At 33.9% G+C, this 12,528-nt stretch overlaps 1 non-coding gene across 1 annotated transcript; it reads right to left on the bottom strand.

Annotated features, from left to right (window-relative positions):
• Positions 1 to 2,073: 2,073 nt before the first annotated feature.
• On the bottom strand, positions 2,074 to 2,175 carry LOC117285431. The gene has a single exon (XR_004516464.1). It is a non-coding gene; the product is annotated as a U6 spliceosomal RNA (small nuclear RNA).
• Between the last annotated feature and the right edge of the window lie 10,353 nt (positions 2,176 to 12,528).

The raw sequence follows: 12,528 nt of genomic DNA, 5'->3' as shown, positions 1-12,528 counted from the left end.
TGGCAGTAGTTCTTCTCTAAATATCTTGAAAATTCAGTAGTGAATCCATCAGGATCTGGGCTTTTCTTTGTTGGTAAACTTTTAATTACATTTTCAATTTCACTTATTGTAATTGGGTTGTTTAAAATATTTTTATCTTCGTTCAACTTTGGTAATTCATAAGTATCTAGAAATCTGTACATTTCTTCTGTGTTTTCCATTTTATTAGCATACAGGTTCTCAAAGTAGGTATTGATGATCCTCTGGATTTCTGGTGGATCTGTTGTGGCTTCACCATTTTCATTCCTAATTGCATGGATCTGAGTCTTCCCCCCCCCCTTTTTTGATAAGGTTAGCCAGGGGTTTATCAGTTTTATTTATTCTTTCAAAAAACTAACTATTTGATTCATTTATTTTTTGTATCATTTTCTTAGTTTCCATTGCATTGATTTCTGCTCTAATCTTTATAATTTCCTTTCTTGTATGAGATTTGAGTTTTTCTTGCTCTTCCTTTTCTACGAGTCTAAGGTTCATCATTAGGTTGTTTATTTGAGCCCTCTCTGTTTTCCTAGTGTGGGCATTCAATGCTATGAAATTTCCACATAGAACTGCTTTCATTGTGTCCCATAGATTCCTGTGTGTTATTTTGGCATTATCATTTATTTGTAAAAACTGTCTAATTTCTTCTTTAATTTTTTCTGTGATCCACTGATTGTTCAGGAGAGTATTGTTCAGTTTCCATGTGTTTGTGAAGTTCCTATGATTTCTTATGCTATTGATCTCCAGCTTGATTGCACTATGATCTGATAACGTACAGGGGATAATTTCGATTCCTTTCCATTTATTTAAACCTGTTCTATGAGCTAGTCTATCTTGGAGAATGACCCATGTGCAGCCAAAAAGAATGTATATTCTGGTTTTGTGGGGTGGAACACTATAGACATCTATTAATTCCATATGTTCAAAAGCTTGGTTCAGTTCTAGAATTTCGTGGTTGATTTTTAGCCTAGAGGATATGTCTATTTGTGATAGTGGGGTGTTCAGATCCCTCACTACAATTGTATTAGTGCTTATTTGGTTTTTCATGTTACTTAATATTTATTTTATGATTTGGGGCATTAATATTTGGTGCATATAGGTTTATGAGTCTCATTTCTACCTCTTGAATTTTTCCCTCTATAAGGATGTAGGGGCCTTCTTTGTCTCTCTTCATCAGTTTGGGTTTGAAATTCACTTTTTCTACAATAATATAGCTACCACTACTTTCTGTGCTCCTGTCGCATGGAGAACTCTTTTCCATCCTGTCACTTTCAGTCTGTGGGCTTCTTTTTGCACTAGGTATGTCTCTTGCATACAGCATATTATTGGATTTTTCTTCTTAATCAATTCTTCCAGTCTATTTCTTTTGACTGGTGAATTGAGGCCATTGAAATTGATGGTTATGACTGATATATCGTGACTTATTATTGTCATGTTATTGTCCTCTTGTTGACTCTTTATTACTCTTTCCCCCTCTCCTTTCATTTTCTGGCCTTTCCTGTTTGATATGCTCTTTTGGGGCCCCATAGTGTAGTGACCTTTATTGTCTTTTCTAGGATATTGCTTAGAATTCCTAGTAGTGCTGGTTTGGTATAAATGAAGTTTCTCAGGTGTTCTTTGTCATGGAAGTGTCTTATTTCCCCATCCATTTTGAAAGAGGGTTTTGCAGGATACATCAGTCTAGGTAGGAGTTTGTTTTCTTTTAGAACTTGAAATACCTCACTCCAGGTTCTCCTTGACCTCAGGTTTTTGTGTTGAAAAGTCTGCTGTGATTCTGATGGGATTTCCTTTGCATGTGATTTGTTTCTTTTCTCTTTCTGCTTGTAGTATTTTGTTCTTCTGTTGGATTTCTGGGATCTTGATTATTATATGTCTAGGTGTAGATTTTTTTTTATTGTGGCTATTTGGAGTCCTATGTGCCTCACTTATTTGTATGTCAGATTCTTCCCCTCTATTTGGGAAGTTTTCTGTCATTAAAAGATATAGAAGACTTGGTGGCCTGCCTTGCAAGGGCAAAGACCTGAGTTCAATCCCTGGTACCAAAAAAAAAAAAAAAAGGATGTAGAAGACTTCACGAATTTGCATGCCTTCCTTTGCAGGGACCATGCTAATCTTTTCTGTATTATTCCAATTTTAGTATATGTGCTGCCAAAGCGGGCATTATAAAAGAAAATATTTATTCTGGCATTTAGGAAATATTTATAGCAAGGATACAGTTCATATTTATAAAGTTTGAAATAAGAGGTAAGAAACATTGAACATTGGATATTTTTATTACCCTATTAAATATCTGCACATTGTATATATTTGTATAATATTTTATATGCTATTTTAAAAATCACTGAAAATCAGCTTTTATCATGATGTAAAGCACATAATCATTGATATACATTAATTAATTTCTTATTTATTTGGAATATTACTGTGGATATTCTAGCTATTTATAAACAGCATACTAGATTTACAAATAAACTAAAAACAAAATTATGACAGACAGTTTAGAACAAATCTTTATGGATTTTTTTTAGCTAAAGAGTAATTTTAAAAAAACCTCTGACCACAGGAAACATGTGCTGTATTTCCACTGTGTACTGCTGAGCAAATCAGATTTAATTATGCCAGAAATCTCTTTGCTTCTGCATATCTATTACTTTTGATTTTCCTCCTCATCCTTACACACAAGCTAGGAGTGGATCGTTCTCATTCTCCCTTCTTCCTAAGGAGAAAGAGTTCAGATAATTCTGTGAGGATGCCTTTCATGCAAGAGAAATTCTTGCTTTCCTTTCACACTCGATGGAGTGTGAGAATCTGGAATAAATGAGACTTGCTGACTGAACTACTGCAACAAACAACATTAGCAGAACTTCTCTTGGTTCTATCAAGGCTGTTAACAATAATGCAGTATTCCTTGGAGCAGGGAAGATGGGCATAATGGACGAGAGAGGAGAAATGCAAGTGATTGCTGGGAATAAGGCTGGCACAGACTGCACAAGTGACAGCACTTTCCACTGCCAAGCGTCTGCAGGAGTGGCCATCATAAACTGTACATAAGCCTGGGTACTTCAGGTGGCAGAATGAGCCGGCTTGTTTCAGCAGACATGAATAAAAATGGCAGGGCCACATCTGGATAATGTCCTTCTCTCTATGATGTCTGAATAAAGCTTTTCTCACTTAGTTGTGGCAGTCAGTTACTATTTGTTACATAGCACATTAAATTTATTACATGAAAGAGACAATAGAGCATTTAACTGTGTGCTGCTATGTCCATGTACAAATTCAGTTTCCCTCTAAACACACACATAGATATACATAAATATGCACAAAAATTATATTTCTTTAATTCTGACCAAAACCTAGCCTTATTAACACATTTTCTAAAAATTTCTAGATCCTAAAAGCATGTCTCTAAGAAGCTTAGGGAATTGCATGTTAGGTATCAGTATAGTGTGTAGCTACCCTTGAAAATAGTAGGCAGAAAGATATAAAAAAATGACCAATTTTCTTATTAAGATGGAGATGAGAAGGGGACAGGCTAAGGTACTTCATCCAGCAAGGTAAAGAGTAGAAATCACTGTGCTAGTCATACTGCACCACGATATTTTCCAAAGGGACTGAACCCTTTTCATGAATGACAAGTTATTTGTAAATATTTTTCTCCTTGAATTTTTATAATCATGCTGCCAAGAGAATAGATATAATTAAGGTTGAAATGAGATTTGTATTAGAAAACTGATGGCTGAGATTTAACGTTTATTCCAGTTATATGGCATGTGAATCAATTCTGTCCCAAATCTATTAGGATTGCATCAAATGTTTTTATATAAAAAATTTACTCATGGCATATGAAATTACTTTGATTATTATTTCTATGCTGTTTTTCTTAATTAAAAATTTTCTCATAATATTTTTATGGAACAAATATAGAATGTAAATATGTATATTTTTGTGGTACTGGTGGTTGAAGTAGAGATGCTTTGCCACTGAGCTACATTACAGCCCTTTTTGTTTCTATTTATGTATTTATTTTAAAATTTTGAGAAAGGTCTTGTTAAGTTGCCCACGTGGGCCTTGAACTGGCAATCCCCCTGCTTCTGTTGCCAAAGTACAGGGATTATAGGAAAAATACTTTTTTATTTAGGAAAAAAAGTATATGTCAACACATAATTCAGAGTTTAGTTAGAAAACTATATAGCTAGATACAAAGATGTTGATGTTCCTATCTTGCCCATTACCTTTAGTCCAATAATATGTGGAAGCTTTTAAAAACAGTTTTATATTTAGCAGTTTCCTTGTACATCTTTTCATGTTCCTATGTACTTCTTTCCCTACTTTTTTTTTTTTTTTTTTTTTTTTTTTTGGCTAACCTTCATTCCAATCAGCTTAATTTTGAAAACTACAGTAAGGCAGGCAGCTGGTCTTTGTAGATTTAACACTTGGAGTATTTTGAATACAGTTTTATAGCTGCTTGGAACTGAAATATAAATAAAAAAAGTGAGAGAGAAAAATACCCAACAACTAAACCACTTATGCAGTGCCAGCTTTGTAAAGATTTTTTTTTTTTAGAGTGAAGATGTTATTTTTCTCTTGGTTTATGGTATATTCATGTAATACAATTTATTTGTGGAACAGATTATATCTATAAAGCAAAATTTCAAGAATAGACACAGATTAGGATATGATCAGTAGAGAATCTGCTATGCATTATATTTCAGTAAGACTCTTAGGAATGCTTTAAACATTATCATTATATTTAAAAAGTAATGCAGTTGAGTTAGGATCCATTAGACAAAAAGGTGAAGCACTGAAACTGGGAATTGTCTAGAGAAGTATGATGTTATCAATATATAGAAGATTAGAAATCAACCACATGCTGGTCCTTTAGGGCTTCCACCTTGCTTCCAAACTGTTGCCAAGAAGTTGCCACTGTTTCAGCTAAATGTGATCCTAATGTTGCATTCTGGAATTTAGAAATGATTCTCCCATAGAAACAGTGTAAAAATCTATGGCTGAGCTTCACTCAGCACAAGCAATACTTTATTTCAAGAGTACATGAGTGAAAGTAAAATTATAACTCAAATATATATAATATACTAGGCAAGGTATTCACTTTATTTGCACTATCTCAAACTTTCACGGTAATGTTCTAAGGTAAGTAAAAGAAATATCCCGATTGCCTAGCTGAGGAAACCAATAGAACAAAAAGTATTGGGGCTCCCTTAAACTATGAGTGGGATTATCAAATCATGAAATCAATATGTAAAACAGTCTAGTAATTCATGCAAAGTCTTACCATACAATTGCTATATAACACAACAATTCTACTCTGAGGTATATACTGTTCCAAAAGAAATGAAAACATATGTTCACAGGAAAACATATTTTAATGCTCAGGATAACATTCATAATAATCCCAACATTAAAGTAATCCAAATATACCACTGATAAATGGAAAAATAAAATGTGGATTATTCATACATGGAGATAGTGTTCAGCAGTATAAAATAATAAAGTACTGACACATTCTATAATGTGGATGAATCTTGAAAACATTATGCTAAATAAAAAAGCTACCCACAAAAGATGACATAATTCCATTTATATAAAATTTTCATAATGAATAAATTATAGGTACAGAAATAACATTTTTGCTATCAACAAAATGAGACAAATGAGAAAAATACTACTTGCAATAATATAAAAATGTTAGATAATTAGGGATAGATTCAATTAAGTATATTGCTGAAAGAAATTTGAGATATAAAAAAGAAAGATTTAACATGTATATTGACTGGAAGGTTAAATCTTATTGCGATGTCAGTTTTCTCTTAATAATAATGATAGGGTCAGTGCATTCCTAAACATCATAGCACTATACCATTTTTTGGTAGAAATAGTCAAACATTCTGAATTTTTATGAACTCAAAATATACTTAGTCAAATCACTTTTGAAGAACTAAGGTGTAACATTACTGATTAAGGATATTACAAAAAGCTATGATAATACAGTATGACACTGGTCTTTGTGTTAGCATGTAGATCAAGGAAATAGAATAGAGAGTCCATAAGTAAATCTATGCACATCCATTAATTGATTATCAAATTATTGCTGAGATAATTACATCAGGAAAATATTGTTTTCAATAAATAACGATAGAATGAATAGATAAATGGTGAATTATTTAGATTGAAGTTATTCTCATACTATACCAAAAATAAATACTAAAGAGCATACCTAAAACTATCTGATCTGAAACTATATAGCCACAAAATCGGAAAGTATATAATTCCTAGAAGAAAAAAGAAGAAAATAATCAAAAACTTAGGCAAGTTAAAAAAAGATTGAACACAAATAACAGTAAGTATAAAAGAAAAATTATAAGATAAAATACTTCTGATCTTAAAAGTTCACTGATAAAAATCAGTCTGGGAGAAACTAAATATTCATAATACAATGGTATCTCAGATCATGACTTTGATTGGTTCCTCCATTCTGGGGAAGATGGCTGCTATCTTGTTTGTGCCAGAAAGATGGCCATGGTCAAAGATAGCCACAGTTGTGTTCCTCGCAGGGAGGTGGGGTTCTGGAAAGGAAGAAAAACTTTGCCAAAGGGTTTGGTTCGTGAAATCACATTGTTCACACAGAAGCTTTCATGAAAGAGGTATGGCGTTACTCTATATAGTGGATTAAAAAAATATATCTAGAATATTTACTACAAATCCTTGTAATTCAATACTAAAAGAAATCAATCCAGTTTTTAAAGAAAGTAGCAAATGATTTGAACAGTGTCATAACAGAGACATATTAATGGTCAGAAAGCACAAAAATAGGTTTAGTATTGCTAGTGATCAGGGAAATATAAAATAAAATTCAGCTATCTACTATACATCCACTAGACTAGCTGAAATTTAAAATGATTATAATACCAAGTACTGGTAATGAAATGGGAAAACTGGAGATCTTGTTCATTTCAATCAGGAGTTCAAATATTATTTTCCTTTTGGAAAACTGAAAGTTTGTTTAAATGTTAAATATATATTAATCATATTTATCATTTCTTATCATATGCATAAGAAATTCTGTTATTAGATACCTGCTCAAGAGATGCAAAAACGTATGCCCACAAGAAAATAGTACTTATTTTCTCTGTGTACATAAATATCTATAGTAGCTTTCTTCAAAATGGCTGGAGATTGGAAATAATACAAATGTCCGTCAAGAGATGATTCAATAAAACATGATGAATCTATAAAAGGAAATTCAACTCATGAATAAAAAGAAACAAACTGCTGACATATGCAAGAAATTTGTATAAAGCTGGCCAGAAAGGAGCTAAACTGACTCCATCGACATACTATTCTGAAAGGACAAAAAGTGGATGAAAGATTGACTGAAGCCAGGAGTAAGGGTGAGAACTGTATGAAAATACCACGATGATATTTTCTGAGATGTCAGAGAGATCTTCTCTCTTGTATAGAATGTTAAATGGGTACGTGTGCTTATCTGCTCAAATTCATTAAATGTTATATTTAAAAGTAGTATATTTTTAACCTATCAAATACATGTATATATAAAAAATGTAACAATTGCTCTTTGAACATAATGCTTTTGCCCAAGTCCCATGTGGAAGTCAGGATAGATGATGTTTTTATTTGCTTTAATGATTGCAAAGTAGATCTAGAACTATGACCAATCTATAGTACTCCATAATTGTCATGTCAGAAAAAAAGAATACAGGCCTTGTTTATCATAGTGCATATATATTTCAAATAGGAAAAAATGTACAATAGTAAGATGGAGAAAACCAGATTCTGAAAATAAAATGAAAAAGATAATTGTTCTGAAAAAGTATTTAAACTTGTGCCATCTTTGTTTTTTGGTCTTTGATGATGAATGACTTTGTCAAGTGAGATACGGCTTGACTCCTGCCAGCACCCTACATATCATCTAACGAAAGACAAACCACCCTCTTGTGCTATATCCCTTATTCCCCTTGCATTAGGACTGTTGGGTGTTTTGAAACACCAGATGATGTATTTTGTTTAAGCAAATTTCTAATGTTTATTCTAAGTGTTATGATTTTTCATTTTTGATTTCTTGAGCCAAGATCTGCTGAATAATTTTACTTGTAATCTGGGTCATTTTCCTCTGACTTTGCAAGATGGGTCAAAATAAGAGAGAAATCCAAATGGTGGAGAATCACCACAGGGTTACAGAAACCTAGTGTTGTCATTCTTATTTAAGTATCCATGCCAAGTGCTCATACTGCCTAGGGCTTGCCTGTTTCACAAACTGTCACGTACTCTTTTAGATGACATTACATGTGGAGCCATAAACTCAATCTAGCAGTTTATTGGCTTCCAGTTTTTCTTTCAGCAGCCTCAATCTATTGCTGAGTATGTGAAATTTAATCCCTTTGGATGTCCAATAACACGCAGTAGCCCCTATCATTCCATTTGTGTGGCATTGCAGGGGAAGAAAAAGGCTGGCACTAAACTAGAGATGCTGGGGAAGGGGGACACTGAAGCTGGTTTTTATTGCTAGTGGCAAATGAAACTTTGTTTCCCTTTCAAGATGTGTTTTGGAATGTAATAGTTTCTTGTTGTCGCCGCTAGGGAAAATATGAGATACCTTTATGTTTTAACCCCCAAATCACTACAGAACTTTTAGTTGTAAATAAAAGGCATATTTAAATTTTATTCTGCCTTAATTTTGAACCTCTGATGAATTATAAACATCTGCATTTTCCAGAGTTGTTTACTTAGCATGATAGATGTATTTATTTACTGAGAAATTGAGACTCTATTTAAATTACATACCTTATGTTATTTAAGTAGTCTTTTGGGAACCCAGAGTCATTTTTCATCAAAATGGTTTACATGATGATGGCATTCACAGACCAATTTATAAAGATATGTTCCACTTATAACAGGCATCATAGATATAATATTTTTAAATCATGTCTTAAACTTGATTGTAAAAATTATAACATTTTTCTCAGACAAATGTACTTTAAGTTTCAAACTGGATGGGCAGGAAAGCATTACTCTTAGAAAAACCCTAGACACAAGAGTAATGACTCACAGACCACAGGTGGTAGCTCCCACTGATGGGCGCAGGAACTGTGTCATGCAGAGAACCATGGCTGGAATTTGGGAGTGAGGGTGCACATGAAAAGTAAACACCTGAGGACAGACAGTTCTGGGATGCTGTTCAGTCAAGTCTTCAACTCAAACCCTGAGTTCCCTTTCTCAGACACTGGCTTTACTCAGTCAGGAATCACAATCAATTCATAGCTTCTGCTCTGTCTTCTGGTCCTCGAAGCAAAACCACTACTTAGATTTTCTACAGATTAAAAAAAATGCTTCAAATTTTTGTTTCTATAGTTCTTCAATTCATTTTCATTTGGACCTCTCCTGGAGTGATAATCAAAATTTGTGAAGGTTAAACTTTATTCTTAACTTAAATAAAATGAAAATTTATTGGTTGTTGAAGGCCCTCAGTCACTGCTACTAGAGTGGAAACTTAAGATCGAAGAAATGGGTTGAGTATTAAGGGTACCAACAAACATCCATTTATTTCTCCACTCATCCATTCACTTAACAAATATTTACTAGATGCTTACTACAAAGGTATTGTGCTAAGTAATAAGAAGTTAAAGATTAATGTGTCTTGGTTGGCTGCTCAAAAAGTTTGCTTGTAGCTAGCAATGAGGGATATATAAACAAATACTTCAATGTGTTAATGTAATATTGATATTATGTGAGAAATAACAGCAGTCAATTATATACCATTTTCACTTCTGCCATAACAAACACAGTGACTTCACACAACAGAGATTTCTTTCCTTCTAGCTTTGGGGATGAGAAATCCTAAAATCAAGACGTTTGTAGGGCTGGATGCTGCCTGAAATTCTGGGAGAGAATTAATTTCCTTGCCTTTTCTTACCTTTGAGAAGGTGCCTGTATTCCTTAGCTCTCAGTGCACTGTCTGTCTTCAAGGCCAGCGATGTCACATCGTCTGATCTCCTTCTCTTCTTCCATCAGTGTATTACCTTTTCTAACACTCACCCTCTTGCTTCCTACTTCTAAGAGCTCCTGGAACTACATTACATGCATCTAGATAATTCTGGATAACATTTCTATACTAAGATCTTTAACAGCCTCCCTTTTCCCCAGTAAGGTGGGAAAGTAACATATTCACAGGTAATGACAAAGATTTAGGTGTGACTACTTGGTAGGGCATTGTTCAGCTTGCCACAGATATGGTGGGCAGTTGTGGAAGGACATTTTTCATTCTAATCAGGAGTAGAGACAAGATATCGAAAAGGCTTCACTGAGGCAGTAGTAGGTGAAGTTGTGACTTTATCATTAAGTATTCACCAGAAGAACCACAGCTATTCCAAAGACAGGGAGTATAAATAATTTCCATAACGGCAAGAAAGATAGGCATGTTTAGAGAACAGTTAAGGTTTGACTTGATTAAAAGAAAATTCTGAGAGGAGATTCTGAGGGTTAAACTGCAGTTGGAAAACTACGAGGTTTTGGATAATGTCGGTCATCTGCCTTGTGAGCTCCTGCCACCTTGTCTTCTTAAGTCCCCAGCTATTTTTTTCTGGTTTTGAAAGGCCATGTCTCGATCCTTACACTGTATCCTGGAAAGTATTTGAGGTTCTAAGCTGTTACAACTATAGAGAACATCTCAGTTGTTTTCCAGCTCCCAGGAATTATTGTCCTCCTTGTTTGGTGTCTTATATAGGGACCTTTGTTGTTTGATGACATTTTAAAAATAAGTTTGGTACATGACATGGTGCCTGTTCTGACATTAGACTTTATTTTTCCTATTTAAGTAAAATTAATAAAGCTGGAGATTAGGTTGAGTTCAACTTTGAAGGCAGACTTATATAAAAAAACAGCTTGAGGATACATATTGAGTTTATACTCTTAAGTGAAATAAATAAATTACACATGTAAATAATGAATAGTTTCTCTGGTGTGAAAAACTATAATGATAAATAAGATTCTAATCGTATAATAGACAATGTAAAATAGGAAGAAAAGGGCTAAAGGTATAGGGGAAGTGGGAAGGGTAGGGGAAAGGAAATAAGGGAAAAGATAAGAAAGAAGAAAATGGAAATAAAGTGTTTGTAAATAAGGAAGGGAGGAGGGGGTAAAGAAGGGCAGGGGTATGGGGGAAAAAATGAGAACCAAGACCTGTCATGTAAGGTACAAGATCCCAATGATGAATGTAAATGTATTGTACACCTAAAATGTACCAATAAAGTCAATGAGGAGAATAAAAAGCTTGAAAGACCTTTTCATTATGCAAATTGAAGGAGACAAATTGGCAATATCAAGGAAAGGAAGTTGCGAAAAGGTGTTTGTATTACCTTTGTAAATAATCTAGTTTTATAAAACAGTTATCTTGAAGTTCTCAGAATGGTTGATGGTCAGGACTCTAGGATGGAGGCCTGCTGGACTATATTCCCAAGTTTGGACCTAAGTGACCTTTACAAAACTAACAAACTATGGCTTTAGAAGGAAGACATTTGGGAAACATATTGGCTTATAGACTTTGGTGATAACTTATTTCTTATTATATATATTTTCTGTGTTTCAGGATGATTTAGTTACAACATAACCCAGACTTGTTAAAATTTATGGAGAGGTCTTTCTGTTAATTTGGGTGAAGTAATACAGAGAGAATGATGGAAGTTTGAATGGACACAGGGTAGCAAATAATCCAAAAAATGATATAGGATAGAAAGTTATCCAAATAAGCAAAAGTAATCCAAACAAGGGAAATATTATAACTCCCAACCTTCTAGATATCTGAAACATGAATTTGTGTTCTCTAAAATCAAAGAATGAATTCTAGGAAGAGGTTAATAGCAGGAAAATTTATTGAGAGAAAGATAGCTTCTGCCTAAGAGAGACAGAAGGGGGACTGGAAAGTGGGTTGCCTGCTCACACCTCTTCTCAAAGGCATTTTGTTGAGCAAAGCCATGAGGTAAGGCAGGTTCAAGGTGGAACAAAACTATAGTGAAATAATAAGATTCAATGGGAAAAATCACAAGGTAGGCATGAGGTGGGACAAAACTATGACCAACCAATTAAGAATACAGGTACAGTCATCCAGGTAATATTGATTAAATAGGGATCAAATGGGGAAGCTAGTAACTTAGCAAGCACAAGAAATTTCATGAAAGGAAGTAGGCTAGGGAGATTGATGTCTAGAATATCACTCACTGCTATTTATCCCCAGGGGAAGTAGTTGGGTGCAGTACCCTCTCTTTTCATAATGCTGGCTAGTGAATGTGTCTCAATTGTTTGTGTTTTTAATGCTGAGAACCCAGCCTTATAATAATTTCTATCTAGTTTAGCTGTCTTCTATAAAATAACTGATGTATGATAAACAAAGAAGCACTGGATAGATAGCTGCAATGGGACAAGCGATTGAGCAGAAAAAGGAAAGCCTGCTTCTGTTTATAGAATGCCATTCTTCTTGTTATA

This window comes from Fukomys damarensis, unplaced genomic scaffold, assembly GCF_012274545.1.
Source record: "Fukomys damarensis isolate Sample0158 unplaced genomic scaffold, DMR_v1.0_HiC HiC_scaffold_9, whole genome shotgun sequence".
Lineage (NCBI taxonomy): Eukaryota > Metazoa > Chordata > Mammalia > Rodentia > Bathyergidae > Fukomys > Fukomys damarensis.
The sequence above is the reverse complement of the archived record's forward strand: the minus strand, read 5'-3'. Positions and strand labels throughout refer to the sequence as shown.